This window comes from Haliotis rubra, unplaced genomic scaffold (assembly GCF_003918875.1).
Source record: "Haliotis rubra isolate DU_JTF1 unplaced genomic scaffold, ASM391887v1 Scf811, whole genome shotgun sequence".
Lineage (NCBI taxonomy): Eukaryota > Metazoa > Mollusca > Gastropoda > Lepetellida > Haliotidae > Haliotis > Haliotis rubra.
This window is the reverse complement of record NW_025767537.1, coordinates 168,132-180,961: the sequence shown is the minus strand read 5'-3', so window position 1 is coordinate 180,961 and position 12,830 is coordinate 168,132. Positions and strand designations below refer to the sequence as shown.

The 12,830-nt window shown below is 40.5% G+C and overlaps 1 long non-coding RNA gene across 1 annotated transcript; it reads right to left on the bottom strand.

Moving 5' to 3' along the window:
• Nucleotides 1-465: 465 nt before the first annotated feature.
• On the bottom strand, nt 466-2,621 carry LOC124261835. The gene is made up of 2 exons (XR_006894442.1): nt 2,501-2,621; nt 466-1,570 (listed from the first exon to the last, which is right to left on the bottom strand). It is a non-coding gene; the product is annotated as an uncharacterized LOC124261835 (long non-coding RNA).
• Between the last annotated feature and the right edge of the window lie 10,209 nt (nt 2,622-12,830).

The window sequence follows — 12,830 nt, the reverse complement described above, 5'->3', positions numbered from 1 at the left end:
CACAAAATATTCTGACACAAAGAACCCGTAAAGATCCGGGTTAGAATTGGTCTTCAGTAACCCATGCTTGTTGTAAGATGCGACTAACGGGATCGGGTGGTCAGGCTCGCTGACTTGGTTGACACATGTCATCGTATCCCTGTTGCGTAGATCGATGCTCATGATAGCAATCACTTCATTGTCTGGTCCAGGCGTGGTTATTCGTAGCCGTCATATAGCTGGAATATTGGTACGGTGTTAAAGAATAAACACACATCTTACTGATTATGAGCTGATCGGTAAAACAAGCTAACGGTATATATTACAATATGGACAGATGGACAATATTTACAGATCGCAGCCATATAGCTGGACTATTTCAGAGTTTGGTGTTAAACAACAAACACACCAAAATCTGACATAACGGACGAGGAAGGAGTTTATTGGGGAAAAAAGCTACAGGCAACATTGTAGAGTTCGTTTACGTACTTTTTACACGTATTCCGCACATGCATAAAAACCTGCATACAATCATGATCATACTTTTGCATTTATAATTTCATGCGTAGATTTCTTTCCAAAATGCGCTGACATTCTGAAAAGGTTCTTTGACGGAAATACATGTACATGTATATCTATTGACTACTGATACGTTTTCAAAGGAAAAATAATAACATTCATAATAATATCTGGAATCAATATTTCCTTTTTTCATAAAATGCATAAATTAACTGCCAATGATATTTTCTATTATTTAAAGGTCACATACACTACATGTTGGATCTATGGTCATTATTATAATGGACCATTATTAAACGGTATGTTTTGCTGGGTTATTGACTGGGTTGTTATCAAAGCAACGCATATATTTCAAAGCATACGCAGCTATTAACCATGACCTCTAAGTGAACCCTGTTCACCAGTTATCTTTACGATAGACCATACAGTTGATCACGGTGTCCACAAACAACCAGTCATGCTATCAATGCTGTCCGTTTGGACCAAAGTCGCCGGCTGGTGCATTTGAATTGAACATGATTAGTCATCAAAACATATCGTGAATAGGTAATTTAAACCACTCTGCATCAGAGGGCCTAGTCACCAGGCGCATAGTAAGCTGTCAATTTACATACCACCATCGATCAATAACAACTATTGTTTGTCGGTACTCACTAGACCCTATCAAGTACAGTTATATGAACCGTTATCCGATGGACCACACAGTCACCAGTCAATCCCCTATCAAGTCGGACCTGTGCTTTCCACGTACATCCATTAACTAATTTCTCCTGCCTACTTGAGAACCCTGCGTTAATGAACGCCCTACATGGAATCGGTATTTAAACGCTGGGGGGTGCTGTTACTTCGGAACGGAAAATGGTAATTCTCCCGTAAACTGCATTTGGCATCTTTGTCTCTTTTATCACATGGTAATGAGACTAACCAAATGACGTGTATACCTTCGGGTGCGGAGAGCTGACATCCCAAAAGATGCGTATCCCAAACACATCTCCCAGTGTGACGTACTTGCTTCTGAAAACACGTGTAACATGTGTTGGGCTACCAGAGCTCCCTGTGGGAAGAATCCACTCTGAAATATAGAACTACAATTTAGATGGATATTACTCATTTGGGGGATGATGACGTTGAGAACAGAGTACATATGATGCATCACCTTCCTGTCTTCTGACAAACGCAATCACCTCAATCCTGAAAACTTGTGGTCATTGACAGTCTAGTCAAGAAACAATGAGTGAGTGAGTTATTATTTAACGGCACATCGGCAATATTGCAGCCATGTCAAGAAACAAAGCGTGTAAATACAAAAAAGACTTCTTTTCATGATTTGATTATGTTTCATGAATATATATATGCTTATGATACGATCAGAATAGTACAACGGACTGTGCTTATAGTGGACACTCCTTGGGAATATAGAATGAATGTGTCCTTTACATTTACCAAGAAACACGTTTTTCTTACAAAGTGTAAAAAGCACAGATGACACATTTTCTAATTTACTGACAAACACAATCTCCTCAATCCTGAAAACCGATTCTCATTGACATTGCAAGCACAAGGCACGTTTTTCACGATATGTGGAAATTGAACAGTTCTTTTCATGATTTGATTGTGCTTCATGAATATATGTTTATGATACGATCATAATAGTACAACGGACTCTGCTTATAGTGGACATTCCTTGAGAATATAGAATGAATTTACATTTACCAAGAAACACGTTTTTCTTACAAACTAAGTGAAAAAGCACATATGACACATTTTCCAATTTACTGACAAACACAATCACCTCAATCCTGAAAACCGGTTGTCATTGACATTGTAAGAACGAAATACATTTTTCACGAAATGCTGAAATTGAAAAATTCTTTTCATGATTTGATTGTGCTTCGTGAATACATGTTTATGATACAGTCACGATCGTAGAGGGTACTTTGCTTATAGTGGACATTTCTGAAGAATATGGATCGTTTTGTAGCTGACATTTATCAATGCATACCTCAAAGGTACTGCCTCAAAGGTAGTGTCAATATCACTGTTTCCTTCTTTCTTCATCGACGACTTACAAGTTCCTGGTCTCACACTCCTTGGACTATTTTCCCTTCCGCCCAACCGTTTCTGCTCTGCTATTTTTTAAAGCCCTAAATGAAACAAGTCTAAATTTAAACATTAATTTTCTGAAACTCCCTTCTCACTGGGACTGCTTTTCAGTTTAAAAGAAATTGTTTGTTTCTGTCAAAATGATATATGTTCAGAGACTAAGCGTTAGTCTAACGACTTAACTGAGTTCCAAGAAACTCAATAGTAAACTAATACAACATTGAAACACCTGCATCTCATGACTACATCTCATACCAGATAACATTGACAAAAAAAGGATGATTCATTCTATGATCCATGATCTACACACAATGAGCCGTGAGGGCATGTGCAAATGAGCCAGCCGTTACACTTGAGTGCACACCCACCCGCTCTGACTGGGTTCGGTAACCCGGCTGCTTCGTTTCTTGGGAAGTAAACCCAAGTTCACAATATTGCACTTTTGATTTGCGATTGTACGCTTATAATTTTGTTTATATGTTTTTTCATAACCAGCAATGTATATTATATGTCATGAATAAGTGATAATTGTGTTTTAATTATGTTTGATATATGGTTGCATGTGACCTTTAAGATTCACGATATCGGTACTCTTGTCTCCTATGGCTAAGCTTATAATTTGAATCATAAGTGTGACCAGTAATTAATACAGTCATTAAAGTAACATCTTGACCTGACTTGATGAAGCCGTATCATAGAACCGTTAGGCGTGTTAGAGCCAAACACACGCGTGGACATCCAGAACAGTAGCCGAATAAGTGGTGTAATTTAATGAGTATTTGCGTCTAATCTTCTTGCATTATTCAAGAGGAGGTCAGCTAACGAGCTGCTTCCACCACGTGTGTGTGTATTTATTACTGCGGACCATCAATAGCAGCAGCTGCAGCCCCGAGATGACTAAATAAAGACCATGGCTGTCTCTTCAAGACAAGACTTATGACTCCCAAGAATGCAGCTATAATGCACCGTGGGGTTACGCGCAGTTTCAATATTCCTGTACAAGGAGTCTTGGGATTGGGGCATGGGGTAAAGCGTTAGCTCGTCACCCGAAGATCGGGTTCGATTTCTCCAAATGAGTTCAATGTGTGATGCCAATTTCTGGTGTCCCCCACCGTGATGTTGCTGGAATATTGGTAAAAGCAATATCACTCACTTCCTCATGATACAGGGTTTTACTATAGGACGTCAAGTCCATAGGACTTTTGCAAGGCTCTTTGCAACAAATATGAACGGCCTGGTGTTTTGGTGTTTAACGCCCAACTCAGCAATATTCCAGCAATAAGGCTGGGGTCTGTAAATAATCTAGTATGGACCGGACAATTGAGTCATCAACGGCATGAACATCGATCTACGCTATTGGGACATGATGACATGTGTCAACCAAGTCAGCGAGCCTGACCACCTGATCCTGTTAGTCACCTCTTACGACACGCATAGGTTACTGAAGACCAATTCTAACCCGGGTATTAATGAATTAGTGAAGTGTACTATACTGTAAAATATAACTACAGAATTCTTGTCCAGCATTTGGTACAATGAATATTATTGTACGTCTCTCGGGACGCCAAGTATCTTTTGTCGGTTTCTATTCTATAGATCTTTTGTTCTTTAAGTCGAATAAATCATTAATGACATCATTACACATATGTGTGAGTTAATATTTTGTTTCAATTTTTACACAATATTGTTTCATTTTGGCATTTTGACAATGTAGGGAATATCAATTCATCATTTTAATGGATTATTAACTTGAAATCGTCGTAAAAGTGAGAGAAGAAGTGATTCGGTACTGAATTTAAATGATTTTGTAATGAAAGGTGGAACCAGTGTTAATGCAAATGCTAATTTCCATACAACTTATTTTGGTGTAATACGTAGATTAGAGGACTACAATATGTAATAAACTGGTAACATTGGCTCCAGTAGTCTGACAATGAACAATATGAAACGATCTGGGTGCGTATATGGACTCACGAGTTACCATACTGAAGAATAAGTCTCTTTATTGAACTACAATATCAAAATCTTTACTAATGGGCAACAGTTCCTGGTTTTTGTGTGAGTGTTCTTTTCACGTTGCAGTAAAGAATGTATATGCATACTTGCTTGATGTCAATATCGACGTCGCTGTCCACGCGAAACAAACATTGTGCCAGATGATTGATGGAGCATTCACTTATGGTCGTGTTCATTCATAAAAACTGCACTCGTGGTACTGCTTAATAGGAGACAATGCTAACGGTTCTTGTCGCAGAATTAACGGTTAATACTGGCATCGTGCTGAGTCGGCGCCATTGGCCGATAACTGGGACATAGTGTAGCCTTAAATGATTTCATTCAGATCTTCGCTAACGTGTCAGCGAGCCTGTCTTGGGACGGATAATGAGAATCGCCAGCAGCACTCAAAGGTGTTTGTATTAACGCCGCAAATACATGCTGGAGATAGGACTGATTCAGAAAATCCGAGCCCGCGGCTACAAAGGCCTATTTCAGGATTTTGTTATGCTAATACGGCAGCAACAAACAGGATGTTTCCAATCAGCCTGGGGTGTAGGATAATGCTTGTTGATTCGCGTCGTAGATACAATGAAGAGGGTGAGTGTGACAGTTGCACATATCTTTTGATGTTGGGATGACGCTCAGAAACAATCGGCGTATATAAGTTATTGTTTTTAAACAGATTCCGATTTGAAGAACATCAGAGCAGGTGAAGGTATCACATTTAGAGGACAAGACAGATTTAGTGAGTTTCGTTTTATGCCGCTTTTAGCAATATTCCAGCACAGACCCGTAGCACCGATATTTCAGAAGTGTATGTGTGTGGGGTGGGGGGGGGGTGGGTGGGGGTGTGTGTTTAGGGGTGGTGGTAGGGGAATTTGCATTTTAGTAGCTCAGTGTGTGTGTGTGTTGTGTGTGTGTGTGTGTGTGTGGGGGGGGGGTATTAAAGTATTAACGTAAACGTTAGTGTCAGAAAATACTACTATTATATACTACAGTTAACATGTCTTTATTCAGATTCATTCATACTTCATAGATCAGAATTTACCAAATGTGAACAGCCTGTGTTCACTTCTTCTCACAAAGTCATTTGCTATATCTCTCAGGTTCAGGTTGTCTGTTTTGTCTCTGTGCACATGAAGTACCATCAAGGGTCATAGTGGATCTCAGATATGTCTTCAACCTCCAAAGGCTACTGAAGGACCTTTCACTCGTTGAGTTTGTTGAGGGCATTACTTGGATGAGCTTTATAACAGTGACAACTTCAGTGAAGGGACTGACACCTGTCTCCTTCACGTGGGCCATCACGTCTGAGACATCCAACTCTTTGCTTTTCGACATATTCACTGACAGAATATTCAGCTGTGTTGCAAAAGCAGAGCTATCAATATCTGATCCATAGAATTTGGAAACAAAGTCAAATTCGCTTGTGTAGTCTTTTCCTGCAGCAACATTAAGGAGTAGAGTCTCCAGGTTCTGGTAGAGCATATAGCCAGGTTGATTAAACCTGTCTCTGATGCAGCTGGTGACCAACTCTAGAGCCATGAAATACACTTGTCTGTAATACTCCTCTACTGTCTGAGGTACATTGGGAGGTGCTCCATCATCTATTCTCTTGGGTGTCCTTTTCTCCCTTGGTAGAACTGGCCCAGGCACATCAAGCTGTGTGGCTTTGATTTTTATGGTTTTGCCAGAACAGAGAGAAGTGTTCATCATTTCTGATGCTTCTAAGACAGCTACGGTTGAAGAAGCCATCTTCTGTCCACGTGCAGCTGATATATTTACCTGGAGAGATTTGCTGAGATTGTCACTGTTTCTAACAGTTCGCACAAAAGAGGAAGTTAAATGTTCTCATGTATGCAGACACTCCTCTAATTCGACTTTTCATCTCCGAATCTTTGACATATTCCATAGAATCATCCCATACTTCTAACAGGACATCGTAGTTGGCCATAACACTTTCAATGGTGTCTGCTTTCACAGTCCTCATTGTTGGACATTATACACGGATGCCCAAAGAATGTTCAACATTCATATTTTCCTTGATCTTTTTGAAAAGACCATGACGTTTTGGGGATTCTTTTATCAATTTGGTGATCTCGTGTATGATGTCCAATGTGTCCCGAAGACGGTTGCACATTTTTATGATATCTGAGCATGCAAGATTAAGTGCATGACCATAGCAATGAGTGTACACAGACGCTACTCCTTTTTTCACCCCTGCCATATTTGCTGCCTTACGTAACATTGTCCTCTAACTTGTGACCAATTCAGATTCAACCTCCGGAGTACATCATTGATTGCCTCAAATATGGTTTTAGCTTCAATGTTTGCAACCTCGTACAATCCAACAAATTCTTCATGTCCCTCAAAGTTCTAATCAATCCATCTGATGCAAACTCCAAGTTGCTCTTTACTAGACACATCATCACATTCGTCTGCCATTATTGAAAAGAAAGTACTTTCTTGAACAGGTTGTATCACCTCTCTGTGTTTGTCATAATATCAAGAAGGAGGTTTTGTATCTCGGGCGAAGTATAACTATCTGTTTTCTTTTTCAACCAACTACTCATCTTTGTCTTGGAAGACAGGTAACTGAAGAAAGTTTGAATCAGTCTCAGTTTAGTCACCTATGAGACCTAGTCCTTGACGTGCAAGAAACTGTAGACATGACAGGATGTTTAGAAGACATTGTCTGTTCTCCTTTCTAGTTTCATCAAACTCTGTTGACAGCGAGTCACCAATGTCTTTTGTATGCAGAGGCAATACAACTACTCTTTCTACTGCTTCTTGATGGCTTTTACTCTTTTCGTGTTTCTCAAATTTCTCAGTAGCCTTCTTCCAGTTGTTGTATCCGTCAAAAATGAAAACTTTCTTTGTGCAAGGGTTAGAGAGTTTATTTTCTTGGATTGCTTTTATGCAAATGAAACAAAAGACACTATCTGAGTGTTCATCATAATGAAGTCACTTCCATTTCTGGAACCACCCAGTCTGGCATGTTCTCTTGTGAGTACCAATCTTACGTTTAGGAAACAGTATCTGTGGTTGATGTGGTTGGTTACCAACATCGGGAATGTTTGTTTCCTTTGCATCAACATGCTTTGCACTTTTACATGCGTCACTTTTGATTGATTCCTTTGAGTGTTCGCTGACATTAAAATCAGACAGGTGGTGTACAAGTGTTTTCATTCATAGATTCATTTTCACTATCTTTTCCTTGCTGAGCAGTGGAATGTTTCTTGACACCTCGTTGAAAATAGTCAACAATGCTTTTCTATCTCTTTTTTTCACATGTTGTTCGTCTACTTTACCACTGCTTTTATCTTGTACTTGCAAGCAAATGAACAAGTGTACAAACTGACTTGGCTGGAAGATAGCTCCAGGTCTGTTGTCAAGCATGCTGTCTCGAGTCCATAAAATGTACAGACGTCTATCCATACTACGAGGTTCTGAACACATTACAGTTCCATTCAAAACTGACCTCATTGCATATTGGACATCAGGGTATACAAACACAATCTCACAGTACTCCTTCAGCACCTCTCCTAATGCACACATATGCAGAAATGAGCACCATTGCTTGTCACGGCAGTTCTTTTGAGCTTCAAATAATATTGCTCCCTCAAAATCCTTTGATTAATCTGAAAGCAGCAAGTTTATATAAGCTCCATCTCCTTGGTCTTTGCACCTTGACATCATACTGGTAATAGGTGGACCAGAGAGTGTATAAGACCCCCGTTTCAAGTAAAGTTCTGCACTAACTAAAATGCGAAGACATTTGGAAAGAGATTCATTGCCACAGAGATATAAGGAAGCTGAATTAAACAGACAATTTCCATCTCCTGTACATCTGTATGCTTTGTAGTTTTCAGTATGAACTGAAAAATCAGGAGGTGTTAATAAGGCCGAAAGTTCATCAATAATCAAAGATGATTTTTTAGCATTCAACTCAACATTTCTGTTCAGAAATTCTTTTTCTTTCCTCTGAATATTTAATATAGACATTCGTCACGTCTGCAAATACTTTTCTCCATGTCAAATCGATGTTACTTTACTTGCACTTCACCATCAAAGAACATGTTATGCTTGATGGACATATGGCACCCCGGCGCCAACAAATTCATCTTCAGTACCGACGCTGGCCACTTTCACTTTCTATAAATAGCTATGATGAAACCTCTAAAAGACCTCACTTACACTGAATTTCTGCGTGAAAGGGTGATAAATGATTTGTTACAATGAAAGATTTCGCATAATTAAAGAAATTATTATTATTTTCTTATTTGGCACCCACACATTGTCATTAAGAATCAAGTTTTGTTTCATTTCATCACATTTGCTCCTTAAAAAAGTCCCCCCGCCCCGTTTCTACGGGCCTGCACGTCGTCGCACCCCAATTGCGTAGACTGATGATCACGGTGACTGATTACAAGACCGCCGCCATGTTGCTGGAATATTGATGAGCGCGGCAGACAAACAAACAAACTTCATTTTTTACAGGAGCCTTATATTTGTTGCAAGAACCGTTGAAAATAGTACTTAAATGTCCTCTTGTAAGGCTTGTACCATTCTGTAAATGAGTGGGTGTGGTTCTTCACCGCTTTTAGCAATATTCCAGCAATATCATGGCGTGGGTCACCAGAAATGGGCTTCACACATTGCATCCATGTGGGGATTCGAACCCAGGTGGCGTGAAGAGCGAACCCTTTAACCACTAGGCTACCCCACGTCCCGGACAAGACAGAGGTTCTGTTCATACCATAAACCTTCATTATAATGTCACAGTATCCTTTCATAAAGTCCTCAACCACTCAGATGAAGCCGCGCTGACTGTATAATGCATCACCTCATACAGGTATTGTAATTATTAGGCCACCTGGGATAAACTGCAATAAATTCATTGATAACCAGGTAACAGTGGTTCATTCATGCATGAAATAAATCCGCACCGGGAATACCTCAGGAGTATATTCAAGGATTCATCCACCATCTAGCTGAGCACAAATGAAATATGTAAGCATTTTCAGACGAGGGAATCGTTAAGACTCAGGAATACATCCGCCACATCCGTTTGAGAAATTTGTGTCGGTTACGATCCTTTGTCTGTCAATCTACACCTTTCATGTTCCATTCTATACATATTTTTATTGTAGATGAGTCGTAGATACTTATTGAATTAATTATTTTTTTCCATATATTAGGTGTTCAGTTTCAACGTATCTGTTTCACGTATGTTTCAAGCGTGGTGCCTGCATTTTTAATCAGAGCGGGTCACAGTAGTTTTATTAAAGCAGGTCGTATTCACGTTCGGTACATGATATCTTTACTTTACTTTAAACAAACAAATGAATATGTTAGCTTGTAGCTATTCAAGTATTTTTAATATTTTATCAAGGATAATGCATTAGTCTTATGATTCAACTTGCTGTAGGTCAGGTCCGTGTTTGTTTGTTTTTTCTACACATGGGTGAATTCAGAAGAATTTTGTTTCGAGTCGATGGTGCTACGTAAAGCGACCGTACTCACTCATTAAAAAAAATATTGAACCATCGTTAACCGAATTTCCAAATACACGGAATATCTGTTAAAAATAAGCATTGGTTCCGTGACCTAGTATATGTGATATGTGATGCTTATTTGCCCTCCAAACTCAATAACTACATTTGCTTACGACACGTGAAGATCCAGGTTGGAATTGTTTTTAAGCAGCCAAGCTTGTTGTAACAGGCGACTAACGGGATCGGGTGGTCAGACCTGTTGACTTGGTTGACACGTGTCATCGTGTCAAATGCGTAGATCGATGCTCATGCTGTTGATCACTGGGTTGTTTTGTCCAGACTCAATTATGTACAGACCACCGCCATATACAAATGTAGCTGGGATACAGCTGAGCGCGGCGTTAATCAACAAACAAACAAACAAACAAACAAACACATGCAAATGATGATAACATCATTTCAGGGCGACTGAAGTCGACTCGTGGCAACCGCGCTAATTCCATATGCTGTGAAACTGCCGCATCTCCCCATTTTTGTGTTTTATTTCAATAAACTTAAGTTGATATTTCCATGGCAACGGGGAGGATACCCCCGAGACATGTAACGTGCGGGATTAGTATTAGTGTCTCATATTTCACTGGGCAAATGAACATTTGCACATTCCATGGTCTTTGGAACCAGAATTCCCATTCAGGTTATGGTAATCACATTAAAAGAAAGGACGTGTTTACATTGGAATATTAACTGTCAACTCAGCGTGAAAGTTGAGTATAATTCGTTTGAGAAAAAGGAGCGCATTCACTCCAGCGATTCATATATCTAATTAAATATATGACACAATTCTTCACAATGCTGGGGCTCGAATGTGTAACGATGACCATTGTTGTTTTAACGCTGCGCACAGTGAGTGGGTGAGTGGGTTTAGTTTTACGCAGCAGTCACAGCAATATTGCAGCTATATGGCGGAGGTCTGTAAATAATCAAGTCTGGACCAGACAATCCAGTGATCAACAGCATGAGCATCGATTTGCGCAATTGGGAACAGACGACATGTGTCAACCAAGTCAACGAGCCTGACCACCCGATCCCATTAGTCGCCTCTTACGACAAGCATGGGTAACTGAAGATCAACATTCTACCCCGGACCTTCACGGGTCCGCTGTAAATGGTGCTGTAAATGTTGGAGTCTGGACAAGGCAATCCAGTGATTGACATCATGAGCATCGTACGATGCAGTTGCATCAACCAAGTCAGCTGGTCTGACCACCCGATCCTGTCAGTGGCTGTACGACATGCGCGAATTGTTAATGGTTTACAGCGGTCTGTACATAATCGAGTCTGGAAAGACAATCCAGTGATTGACATCATGAGCATCAATCTGGGATACGTTGACATGTGTCAACCAAGTCAGCGAAATTGACCATCATATCCCGTCACAAGCCACAAATACCTACGACCGCCTCTGCGGTGTAGTGGTTAGAGCGTCCGCCCGTAGTGCGGAAGGTCGCGGGTTCGATCCCCGACCGCGTCATACCAAAAGACGTTAAAATATGGTACTTGTTGGTCCCTGCCTGGCGCTCGGCATTAATGGGTACAACAAGGACTGGTCGGCTTGGAGTCAGTATAATGTGTCTGAGTTGGGTATTCATGCTTCACTGCGGCATGGTATCTCAGTGGGCTAGCACTATAAAACCAGCTTAAGTCTGGGCTAGTACAAGCAGCCGCACATACACGTACACACGCATGCACGTCGTCATATGAGCGAAATGACGAGCCTGACCACCCGATCAGATAAGTCGTAAGAGGCGACTCTCAAGCACGACGTTAAACACAATTCCACCACCACTACCACCACAAATACCTACATGCATTTGACTAATTGTTGTTAATATCTGCCAAGAGGTCAAGGGGTGAGCATGGTTTACCCTTATTTTAGCAACATTCCAGCAACATCCCAATGGGGGACACCAGAAATGGACTTCACACATTGTACCCACATGGGGATTCGAACTGGGGTTTTCGGCCTTACGATTGAACCCCTTTAACCACAAGACTACCCCACCTACCCGGGAACGCAAGGAAATACATTGCTAACATAGGTTTTGTGATGATCGAGAGGAAAATCTATATGACATATCTTCCAGTTTGCAAAAAGACTTAGGGGACCATCTTTGATCCTCAAAGACAAACATCTAAAGCGTGCTTTAATCCTCTTCAGCACAACCTGTGTGTTCACAAATGCATTAGCAAATATATTCCAATTTGAGCGCCTATTGTCTCCACAAAGTGGCGGCAAGAGAACGACATCAAGAAACTTCTCCAAATATTGTGGCCATGTCAAAATAGAAAATTGTGGAAATCGAATGTTTTCCAAAAAAAATATAATTAACCCTTGATTCCCCGAACACCAGTACGACTCCGGATTACTTCTGGCTTGGTTGGTTGGTCGTTCGGTTGGTTGGTTGGTCGGTGTGTTGGTTAACGCCGCACTCGGCAATATTCCAGCTATATGGCATCGGTCTGTAAATAATCGAATCTGGACCAGAAAATCAAATGATCAACAGCATGAGCATGGCTCTACGCATTTGGGTTACGATGACGTGCTTGAATATTGCTAAAAGCGGCATAAAACTAAACTCACTCACTCTGTCTTGTCCTGTATATGTGATACCCTCACCTGCTCTGACATTCTTCAAATCTGGATCTGTTTAAAAACAACAATGGTCACCTTTC